The following is a 12,430-nucleotide window of genomic DNA, read 5'->3' on the forward strand; positions in this document are numbered from 1 at the left end:
TCCTTCTGTGTTCCCTGTCTCAGGCAGCAGAATCACCACCCACCTGGTTGCCTAAGCAACCAGGTCATCTTTCCTCATCGATCCCCTCATATCCAGTCAGTCACCATATCCTATCCATTCTACTTTTCTGTCTCTCAAATCCAGATACACACTTCATTCCCACCATCATCATCTTAGTTAGGGTTCTTACCATTTGACAGTCTTTACTTGGTTTCCCTGCCTCTGCTCTTACCCTGGCAAATCAAATCCATATTATTGTAGTTTCTCACTTTAGAAATCAGGATAAAATTCAAATTCCTTAGCATGGCAAAGAAGGCACTTTGTCACCTGGCCCCCACCTACCTCTCTAGTTTCATCTGGTCCTCTTCCTCCTTCACACTCAATGTTCCAGCTATAGCAAAGTATGCATTGTTCCCTGAAGGCAGGCCTGGAAGGACCTTCACCTCTCTTCAGCTGGCTAACACCACCTACCGGTCCTTCAGAACTCAGAGGTGTCACCTCTTTCAGGAAGCCTTCCCTAATCTTATGCACCCACCTGCAATCTGGTTAGCTGCCCCTGCTTTTTGCTTCCTTATAGTATTTTTTTTGCTTTCTCATAGTACTTTTGTGTGTGTGTGTGTGTGTGTGTGTGTGTGTGTGTGTGTGTGGTACGCAGGCCTCTCAGTGCTGTGGCCTCTCCCGTTGCGGAGCACAGGCTCCAGACACGCAGGCTCAGCGGCCATGGCTCACGGGCCCAGCCGCTCTGCGGCATGTGGAATCTTCCCAGACCGGGGCACGAACCCGTGTCCCCTGCATCGGCAGGCGGGCTCTCAACCACTGCGCCACCAGGGAAGCCCTCTCATAGTACTTTTGAACCTCTATTATAACGATCTGTTTTCAAGTTTAGCTGTCCCAACTAGTCTATGAACTCCTTGAAAACAGAAGCCATATCTGATTCATTTCAATATGCCATGGCCTGACACATAATGGAAGTCCAATAAATATATCTTGAATGAATTAATGAATGAACAGAATGGCTCTGCCAAGGGCTTGCCCATGGGCAAAGTACAAAAGAATTATACTAATAGTTAGGGCTTTTTAAAAGGGGTACAGTAGTATCTTCAGAGCTCCTCAGGGGTTTAGCTGTAAAAGGTTTGGGCCTCTGATTGGGAAGGTCAGATCTTGGGCCACCCAATGAGGCATATGGAAATAAACAAAACTGGACATAAGAACCACCCATTGGGTGAACCAGTCCCAAAAAAACTAACCCAAGTGCAGGTGGCAGTGGCAGAGGTTTAGTTCTAACAGACAAAGGTTACTTGCAACCACCAGTCCCTGTCTAAACAACAGGTTAGGGGAAGGAGAGGAATTTAGGGGGTGGATATATTGAGAAGAGTCTGGCAAGAAGCAAATGTCCACAAGTTAGCTATTGGACTGAGGTTTAGGATGAGGTCTCTAGCGCTTGAGACAGGAATTAACAAGAATAAGGTATAGCTCTCCAATCGTAAGATAGTACTGGGGTCACTAAATAAGTTTTTGGAACAGGTCCTAAGGAACATGCACAAAGGCAGAAGCTCATTTCTAAAAATAAGGGCACAGAAAGGGAATTAAGGCTTAAAATGAGACTGGACCTCAAGTATCAAAACCAAGGCACCATCTTCCAGTCACACAAGCTGCAAGGCGATTTGAACCTTAGCCCCCAACTGTGGGGCTGGACCCTGTCTCGGGTCAAGGCTGGTCCTGGGAACTGGGGCAGGGCTGAATTGCAGATAAGATGCAAGTGAACCCAGTTATGAGAAAGAAGAACTTCTAAGGCCAGAGAGAGGGACTGAAGGAGGGACAGAGCATCCATCATGCTTTCTGAGAAGCTCGGAACCATCTTGACACAGCTGTAACCTCTTACTTTACAAGTTGGTGATCAAGTCTTCTTCTATTTCCTGTCCCTAATCTGCCCAACACTCAGGTTCTAAGAGGTCCTGTCTCGCTCACAGCTCTCCCCTGCTCTTAGCACATTACCTGGTACATAAGAGATACTCACTTTTTGCTTTAATGAATGAATGCCTGGCACATAATAATGCCCAGCCAATATCCATTAAGTTGAGTTCATGGTGAGAGGTAATCCTATAATATTTTTATTATTATTAGCTACCATTTGTTGCATATTTAACTGGTCGCCAGGCATTGTGCCAAGTGCTTTACAAGCATTATGTAACTTAATTCTCAAAACGCTATTAATGTCATTCTACAGATGAGAAAAATTGAAGCCTAGAGAGGTGAAGTCTCATATCAAGGTCAAACAGCTTGTACTGACACAGTGATTTGAACCCAGGTCTCTGACTATGAAGTGTGTGTTCTTTAACCTTTGCCCTATACCGCCTAACAGCCAAGTGTTGCAGACCCATCCCATCCTAAAAGATAGTTGAAACATATTGCAAAGGCCCTTGGTGCCTTAGCCACTCTGTGGGGAAGAGTATTTGGCCACATAAACCTGACAAGGAATTTAGGGGCTGTTTCCACTAGGGCAGAGTAACTGGCATGGGCTCTACCAGCCCATTATGTCTCAATTGCCAGAGCGCTTTACTGTCTCAAGAGAAAGCCTGTCACGCTGTGTAAATAGCTCAGTGCCCTCCTGTCACTGCACAGGACATTAAACACAGTGCTGAAGAGCAAGGCAAATTTCTTGACATTGTTCAGACAAAGACCAGCTTTCTCAGTGGATTTTGGTTTCTCCTCTGGCATGTCCTCTGTACTGCACCCACTTAATCTGCACATTCTCTTCCTCTTTCCAGTTTGTGTATATGTGAGTGAGGGAGCTTGAGAATTAGCAAGTCCCATATTTGTTTAGTAATTTAGAAACCAACTCTCTACTACTGAAGAGGTAAAAATTCTCCTGGAGGAGCCTACCCATCTTTTTCACCCAGTTCTTTCTACTAAAGATAAAAGCAATAGCCAGGGAAGGCTCTTACAGAAATGTCCTCCTCCCTCCCTTGACCTAGAACAAGTGTCTGGTGCTTTCTGAGATTGTAACACAAGGTGATTCCCGGGAACCGAGAACAAACCAACCTATCTGAGTGGACTGCCAAGTTCCACTTTCCTCTAAGATGTGTGGCTATGGAAAATGGACGTTCTTCTCATGCTTAGAGTGAGAGCTGTCTGTAAGGGAGGATGATCTAAGCTAAGTGAGTCTTCCTCTTCATTTAGAAGTTTTCATCTTTCAGCATTGGGAAATTTGCAACTTCTCTGTCATTGACAGAAATGGAGAAAAGTGAAAACAGGCATTCATTTCTGGCAGGCCTGGTCTCCTATGGTTTGCAAGTTGCTTAAGAAAAAGAAGGGCAAACCCCTCCCCCCCAGTGACTTCCCTAAGTGCTTAATAAGCAAAAGGATGGAGAACATGGAAGTATTTCTTGCAATAACACGAAAACTACACAGATAGACACAGCTTTATCTTTAGGGCATTTTCTCTTACACTTTTAGTATGTACAACAGATCAGAGTAGGAAAAAAATGAAGAAAGGCAGAGATGAAAAAAGCTTTGCAAAGGAGATTTCAGTATCTGCCATAAAGTCTCAAGAAAGAGTCAAAATAAATTAAACTTGGTAAAGAAGAAAGAAGCCAATCAGCCTCTTTTCAGATGAGTCCTAAATGGTTTTTTTTTCCTCTAAAGAAAATCAAATCAAGGTTGATGTTTGGGCCACCTTGTATCGCTAAGAAGGCTATTTTTGAAACAAATGTCAGTAGGACACAATGTGCCCCCGTTATATAAGCTCTTCAGAACATTATGGACTTGAAACTGTCCACCTGCTTTTAGAAGTTTCGATTTTGAGCTTAATGTCTGTAACATCGCCACATGGCAGTTGTCCTCAACCACAAGTTTTTACGGTTCCCAAATAGCATGTGTTTTAAGAGGACATTTAAAAACATTTTGTTGCTAGCAGGGCTCTTAGATATTCTTTAGCCTACCTTTTCATTCATTTTACACATAAATGTGGAGACTGGCCAGGACTGAACATTAGAACTGCCCATTGGGTAAACCAGGAAACCAAGTCCTGCTATAGGACAGGGATGACAGGAATAGTGGCAGGTATTGTGACAAAGTCACAAAATCACACAGCTTGGCAGAGCTTAGACTATAACTCAGGTTTCATGATTCCTGGTCCAGTACTCTGTCCACCGAGTCATTGGTTCAGTTTACTAAGCGTGTCCAATTATGGGAAGATAATCCTACCTGTCTTCAAGGGGCTTACAATCTAGTTGGATTATGAGCTTTTCCATCTGAGATACCCATCCTGTTTATCTGTGGCCTCCAGGATAATGTAATACACATCTCTAGTTATCACTTGAAATATCTGAAAACCCAGGTAGGCAGCTGAGGGTTTCTGCCCTTTGAGAGGAGATATGATCTAACAGAAAAAGAGAGTCAGGACAAGGGCTGGAAGGAAACTGAGGTCCTAATTGACAAAAGGACACCTCCCAGTGGGCAGCTGCCATGTTCCTTATGTTCCTAGTACTTAGAACTAAGGATAGGAAAGGACAGACAAAATACTACCAGATTGGTACCTCTGGCTTACAAGAGAGCAGAGAGCTTGCGGGTAGAGATGAGGCTGGAGGACAATTGATTCCAGGTCACATCCCCTGGGCATCCTCAGACTCCTTCACACTCCTGGGACAAATGGCAATTTTACAGATGCTATTCACACTGACATTTCTCTACCTAGAAGAAATTGTCTCTTAAGTTGTCACTATCCTAAGATAGATTCATTTCCCATTAAGAAAGACAGAAAGTCGATCTGTCCTTCCAGCTAAAAGGCAGAGAAGCAAGGGTGAAGTAACAGATGCCAAATATTCTCTTCTGTTCTTCAGGTGATTACACTGGGCTTTGGCAGGAGGGCTGATGGTTTGATAAAAGCACCCCTCTCTTTCAAATGAGGCATATGAATTCCAGGAAGGAGCATTAATGATGCATGGAAGTCTGCCATTCTGAGCAGACACGGTGGGGAAATATTTCCAACCAAATTTAGTCTCACAAGGCCTTTACCCAGCTCCAGGGACACTCCTTTATCTTCACTTTGTCTATAACTCTCTCAGCTCCCCAAGGACAGGGAGCCCTAACCAAGAGATCCAGACTGGGACATCTGTTCCGTATAAAGAAACGAGGAGATCCTGTTGTGACACTGCTTGTTGTTGCAGAGATTTAAATAGACCTCATCCCTTTCTCCAGATCCAAACAACTGCAGACGTTAAATATCCCATAGAGTACAGCCAATAAAGCAGTTTAAGTCCAGGCCCCCAACAGGTAGCAATTATGTTCCTATTGTCTAGCTTGATTCTGTCCTACTCCTTTCTCCAACACATTTAAACTTTCCAAACAACATGTCTGCCAAAGGCTACTAGAACCTTATGGTTGATACAGGGATGAGGGGTCAGGTCACGTCTGCCTCTTCTCTCAGATGACGTATAATATCTTATGCACTACACGCCAATGCATTGCCTACCCACTCTCTCTCATCCTCCCCCTTGCTTTCAACAAGTGCTTTAAAATTGTAGCTGACAAGCTCCTGCTCACGCACAGTCTCCAGGTGGGTTACGTTTTGCATCAGATCATCAGATGATTCAGCTATAACATACGCCTTTCAGCTCAAAAAAAAGTTTTAAATGACATTTAAACTAAGCATCATGGCTGAGGCTCGGGCATCAGAGGTCAGATCCCAGGGAGAGGACTGGGGTCGGCTGTGTGAGCATGGCCTGAAGGGCGCTAGTGCACCACGGCTAGCCGGGAGGGAGTCCGGGAAAAAAGTCTGAACCTGCCTAAGAGTCAAGAGACCATTGTTTCACGGTGCTGGAGGAGAGGAGATTCAGAACACCGCCTAAACGAGCTCCAGAGACGGGCGCAAGCCGCAGCTATCAGCGTGGACACCACAGACGAGCATGAAATGCTAAGGCTGCTGCTGCGCCACCAAGAAGCCTGTGTGCAAGCACAGGTCACTCTCCACACCTCCCTCCCGGGAGCCTGTGCAGCCCGCCACTGCCAGGGTCCCGGGATCCAGGGACAACTTCCCCGGGAGAACACACGGCACTCCTCAGGCTGGTGCAACGTCACGCCGGCCTCTGCCACGCAGGCTCGCCCCGCACTCCGTACCCCTCCCTCCCCCCGGCCTGAATGAGCCAGAGCCCCCGAAGCAGCTGCTCCTTTAACCCCGTCCTGTCTGAGCAAAGAACAGACGCCCTCTGGCGACCTACACGCAGAGGCGGGGCCAAATCCAAAGCTGAACCCCGGGAGCTGTGCGAACAAAGAAGAGAAAGGGAAATCTCTCCCAGCAGCCTCAGGAGCAGCAGATTAAATCTCCACAATCAACTTGATGTACCCTGCATCTGTGGAATACCTGAATAGACAACGAATCATCCCAAATTGAGGAGGTGGACTTTGGGAGCAACTGTAGTCTTGGGATTTGCAGTATGCGACTGAATAGTTTCTGATTTATATGTTTATCATAGTTCAGTTTTTAGCACTTGTTATCATTGGTGTATTTGTTTATTGGTTTGGTTGTTCTCTTCTTTCTTTTTTAATTACATTTAAAATTTTTTTATTTTAATATTTTTTAACTCTTTATTTTAATAACTTTATTTTATTTTATTTTATTTTTCTTTCTTTCTTTTTTTTCTACCATTTCTTCTGAGCTGTGTGGCTGACAGGGTCTTGGTGCTCCAGCCGGGAATCAGGCCTGAGCCTCTGAGGTGGGGGAGCTGAGTTCAGGACACTGGTCCACCAGAGACCTCCGAGTTCCATGTAATATCAAACGGCAAAAATCTCCCAGAGATCTCCATCTCAACACTAAGACCCAGCTCCCTCAATGACCAGCAAGCTGCAGTGCTGGACACCCTATGCCGAACAACTAGCAAGACAGGAACACAACTCCAACCATTAGCAGAGAGGCTGCCTAAAATCATACTAAGGCCACAGACACCCCAAAACACACCACCGGACGTGGTCCTGCCCACCAGAAAGACAAGATCCAGCCTCACCCACCAGAACACAGGCACTAGTCCCCTCCACCAGGAAGCCTACACAACCCCCTGAACCAACTTTAGCCACTGGGGACAGACACCGAAAACAACGGGAACAACGAACCTGCAGCCTGTGAAAAGGAGACTCCAAACACAGTAAGTTAAGCAAAATGAGAAGACAGAGAAACACAGCAGATGAAGGAGCAAGATAAAAACCCACCAGACCTAACAAATGTAGAGGAAATAGGCAGTCTACCTAAAAAAGAATTCAGAGTAATGATAGTAAAGATGATTCAAAACCTTGGAAATAAAATGGAGAAAATACAAGAAACGTTTAACAAGGACCTAGAAGAACTAAAGAGCAAATAAACAATGATGAACAACACACTAAATGAAATTAAACATTCTCTAGAAGGGATCAATAGGAGAATAACTGAGGCAGAAGAGCGGATAAGTGACCTGGAAGATAAAATAGTGGAAATAACTACTGCAGAGCAGAACAAAGAATAAAGAATGAAAAGAATTGAGGACGGTCTCAGAGACCTCTGGGACAACATTAAACTCAACCAACATTTGAATTATAGGGGTCCCAGAAGAAGAAAAGAAAAAGAAAGGGACTGAGAAAATATTTGAAGAGATTATAGTTGAAAACTTCCCTAATATGGGAAAGGAAATAGTTAATCAAGTCCAGGAAGCACAGAGAGTCCCATACAGGGTAAATCCAAGGAGAAACACGCCAAGACGCATATTAATGAAACTATCAAAAATTAAATAAAAAGAAAACATATTAAAAGCAGCAAGGGAAAAATAACACACAAGGGAATCCCCATAAGGTTAACAGCTGATCTTTCAGCAGAAACTCTGCAAGCCAGAGGGGAGTGGCAGGACATATTTAAAGTGATGAAAGGGAAAAACGTACAACCAAGATTACCCGGCAAGGATCTCGTTCAGATTCGACAGAGAAATTAAAACCTTTACAGACAAGCAAAGCTAAGAGAATTCAGCACCACCAAACCAGCTTTACAACAAATGCTATAGGCGGGGGGAAAAAATGGTTCTGAAGAACCTAGGGACAGGACAGGAATAAAGACACAGAGGTAGAGAATGGACTTGAGGCCACGGGGAGGGGGAAGGGTAAGCTGGGAGGAAGTGAGAGAGGGGCATGGACAAATATACACTACCAAACGTAAAATCGATAGCTAGTGGGAAGCAGCCGCAGAGCACAGGGAGATCAGCTCGGTGGTTTGTGACCACCTAGAGGGGTGGGATAGGGAGGGTGGGAGGGAGACGCAAGAGGGAAGGGATATGGGGATATATGTAGACGTATAGCTGATTCACTTTGTTATACAGAAGAAACTAACACACCACTGTAGAGCAATTATACCCCAATAAAGATGTTAAAAAAATAAGTGTAATTTCTGTCTTCAACCTGTCAGACTCTTAAGCGCATTGTCCCTATACATATGAGTTTGTTGGGTTTTAAGTTTTATGAAATTTACGACTTTGGCAACCCACCTATGAAAAGGATTATATATCCCCTCAAGCTAAATCCCCTGCAATAGTGCAGTTACTCCGGGTTTGCCACTGATGAGTGGAAAAATCAAACCTAATTCTGTGTGTTTACTGAGCCCACACAGCCACTCTTAAGCTGCTTGATGAAAATCCTTTAAGTAGTCAAGATGCAAGCAAAAGCGCTAGCAAACTCACCCTGAGCTCTTTCCATTTGCTGGGTTTTGTCCATCACCCACAGCACCGTCACACCGCCTACTTCCCCACCAAGGTTTCTGAAAATGGCCTGCTGACTGCTGTCACTAGCACAGGCAGAGGCTTGAGGACAAAAGGCCACTGGACTGACTCAGGATGCCACAAGTGAGATACTTCACTACTGCGTCCGAATTTCAGCTGCTCCCTAGCCCTATGGAGAATTCTTAACACTCTCTCCCAGACACAGCTGGCTTTCATAAGGAGCCGAGACCAGGAAAAGAATGCCATTTGGGGCGTTGCCTTTTTCACTTTTTCGTCAGTGTTGGCCCCTGAAATCTTTAACTTGACCTGAAAATGACCTTTCCGCTCATCTGCATGCTACAGCTGTCCCAGGAGAGCTAAATGGGTCTTTTCTGACACTAGTTAGTTACCTGCTACTCCCCATTTCCTCTAATAAGTATGTTGATTGCGTCACAGACATTATGCCAAGCAGGCCTTGAGCTCTGAAATAAGAGACCATGACAAGAGCCTTTTCATATGGAGGAAGGGATAGTGGTGGCAGAGGGCAAGGGTTTCTCCAAGGCTGGCTATGAGCTGATATGACCGTTCCGCTGCATTGGTCTCACAAAGCATGCAAGAGATGGGAGGGGTTGCTCCCTTCTCCTCTACCAGTTGAGCCTTCTACCTGCTCTTTGCTATCCCTTTGTCTATTTCTGTCTGTATATGTCTTTTTTCAGGTTCAGTGTGGTAATTCTCATGTTGGAGGCAGGTCCACATCAATGAGGCTTAATTGAGCACAGATTTAACACTGTTCTTCATTGAAGAAGCACCCTCCAGAAAAACAAACTGCCATCTCTGAAAAAGCTCCTTAGAAAGAAACAGTTCAGTAAAGGTAGAAAAGACTGTCTGAAGAGCAAGTGCCTGAGGGGAGCAGCTTCTTCCTGTTGTCTTGTGTGACTTCAAAAGTACTTCAAACTAAAAATGGCTTTCTTGTTGGCTGCGTCTTCGTTGCTGCATACGGAGGCTACTCTTCATTGCAGTGCGCAGGCTTCTCATTGCGGTGCCTTTTCTTGCAGAGCACGGGCTCTAGGTGCGCAGGCTTCAGTAGTTATACCTCAGTAAAAAAAAAAATACAAATGCTCAGGCAGGCAAAAAATAAATAAATAAAATTTTAAAAAATAAAAATAAAAATGGCTTTCTTTGGGAATCTGTTCTTTTGCTGCATGTTCCTGGGAACCAGACAAGAAGCCCCGCTTTGTCTATCTAGCCACATCTTGTTAGCATTTAGCTGTGCTTATCATCTGGTGAGTGTTTCAGTCACTGAGTTAGGTTTTTTTCTCTTAAAGGGTGTCAAGATTCTCAAAATCCTTTCTTGATGTGCTTGAAAAAGAACCTAATTCCCCTAAACTCAATCCGAAGTGATTTTCTCACACAAGTGTCCCTTAGTTCTTCCTTCCAAAACAAAGAAGTGGCAATTTCTTTTAGAACTATCTAGTATTTTGACTTTAAAGATAAAAAAACTAGTCAAATGAAGTAATTAAATCAAATGAGATCAAATGGGAAATGCTGCTAGCAGGGCATTTGCACGTTCTAAGCAGGAGGTAGAAATCTGTTGGCAGGGATAGAAGGTGGCTTTATCTGTGAATTCTCTTGGCATGACAAGGTTCTTTCTAGCTGATTCAGACTCTCTGTGCCAAAAAACCCCACTAGCTTTTGGGCCAATTCCATTCTCCTCAGTTGCTTTTGTTTCTATGACCTGGTCTGGCCCCAGGCAAAAGAGTAAAATAGATAAAATCTGTGTTTGTCTCCCCCTCCAGTTAGAAATGTGGAACTGGTGATTCAGGAGTTAGTGCAATGAGGGAAGAGTTGAAGCCATAGGTAATAATACTGAGGGGAGAAAGGAAGAACAGAACCTTAAAGAGACTTGCTTATTCCACAAACCTTCATAAATTACCTACCAAACCAGGGCCCGTGAATAGACTGTGGAGGTACAAACGTACATCTTGACTGAGAGAACTAGGAAGCAAAGACAGAAAATGAACATTCAGAAAGGTAGGAGAAGAACCCATAGTCTTCAGGATCAGAGAGCTAAGGAAAGAGGGTATATATAGTGCTAAGGGCCAGTGGTATCATATGAGTGGTCTGCGGAAAGGTCTTTGAATTTGGTAACCAAGCATATAGTTCAAGAAGCAATTTCACTAAATTGGAGGGGAATGGAAGTTAGAGCACAGGTGTATAAGGGAAACATTGTGTTAAAATCAAGAGATAGTAAAGACGAATTTTTCAAGAAGATTAGTGGTGATAGGGAGTGATGCTCTATGGTTAAGAGGGTAGTAGGATCAAAAAAAAGGAGGAAGAAGTGCTTTTTTGTTTCATTTTTCTTTGTCAGTAAACGGAATTACCTGAGTATGTGGTAATTATTAAGTGAATAAGATCTCTCAGTGGTTTCAAATTACAGCAAGAATTAGAATCACCTGGAGGGCCACCTGGGCCCACCCCCCCCAAGTTTCTTATTTAATAAACATGGGGTGGGGCCTGAGAATTGGCATTTCTAACAAGTTCCCAGGTGACTCTGTTGCTGCTAAGTCTGGGGAATCACACACTGAGAACCACTGGAATAGACTGAGAAGGAGAAAATAGTAAAAGAGAATAAACAGCTGAATTTTAAGGAGACAGAAGAGTATGAGATGCAAGGAATACGTAGATTAAATCTTAGAAAGAGTTCATTTTCTAAGCGATGGGAATGACAGCAGGGATAAAGATACAGCAATATACTGAGGAAGAGAAGAAAGGCACTGAGGTGATAGAGCTCATACCAGATGGCTTCCATCTTCTCAGTAAAGGAAGAGGCAAGATCATCTGCAGAGAGGGTAGGTAAGGATTAGGGACTGGGAAACGTTTGGAATAAGCATCATTCACGGACTTAAAGAAGAATCAACCTCACGGTGATAGATGATGGATTTAATTTTAGAAATGGTGAGTTTGAGATGGTAGTCAGCCTTCAAGGTAGATTTGGTCAGCAGGCTGTTGGCTTCAATAAATGCATACATTCTGCAGCAGATTTTTGTCTGTTTTGTTTGTCTTGCTCACTGCTTCACCCCTAGTACCAAGAATAGTGCTTGGCACAGAATAGGCACTCAGATATACACTGGAATGAACCCGAGAGGCATTGCTGAGGTTGATTATTGTACATAAAGTAATATATAGTAGACACGTGCAAGTATCTCTGGAGTTAGAATATTATGGTGGTTAAGAGAGTGAGTTCTGGAATCTGAAGACCAGGGTTCTAATCCCAGCCTCACTTCCTCCTTCTCTAACATGAGAATGATCATGGACCAACCTCAAGGTTGCTGTGAGAATTAAATATATATAAGGGACTTAGCACAACACCTCACACAGAGTAAGCAGTGAATCAATGTTAGCTGGCTGTTTATTACTGCATTTCCCCTTCAATTAACTAAGGATTGTTTCTTAACCAGTTTGAGTCACCATGTGTAAATCAAAGTACTAAAACATTAAAAAAAAAACCCTGTCTCAGATTTCATCATTTCATCATTCTTCCCCTACTGGTAGGGATATTGAGGCATAACTATTTAACAAAGAAAAAATGATCATCAAAATTGGTGTTTTCACTGTATACCTGATATACCATCCAAAGCCCTTCCTCATGAGCATTTTTCTAAGTATGCATTTTAAGGCCTGGCTTCAGACTAAAACCTACTACTGACATAAGGGAACTATTG

At 43.7% G+C, this 12,430-nt stretch overlaps 1 protein-coding gene across 1 annotated transcript in view; it reads left to right on the forward strand.

The window, feature by feature from the left end:
* The window catches only part of GRIA3 (glutamate ionotropic receptor AMPA type subunit 3), a 287,469-nt gene that overhangs the window by 209,837 nt on the left and 65,202 nt on the right, over nt 1–12,430 (forward strand). The window lies entirely within an intron of this gene.

Source organism: Mesoplodon mirus, assembly GCF_964341445.2.
Source record: "Mesoplodon mirus genome assembly, chromosome: X".
In the NCBI taxonomy this organism is placed as follows: Eukaryota; Metazoa; Chordata; class Mammalia; order Artiodactyla; family Ziphiidae; genus Mesoplodon; species Mesoplodon mirus.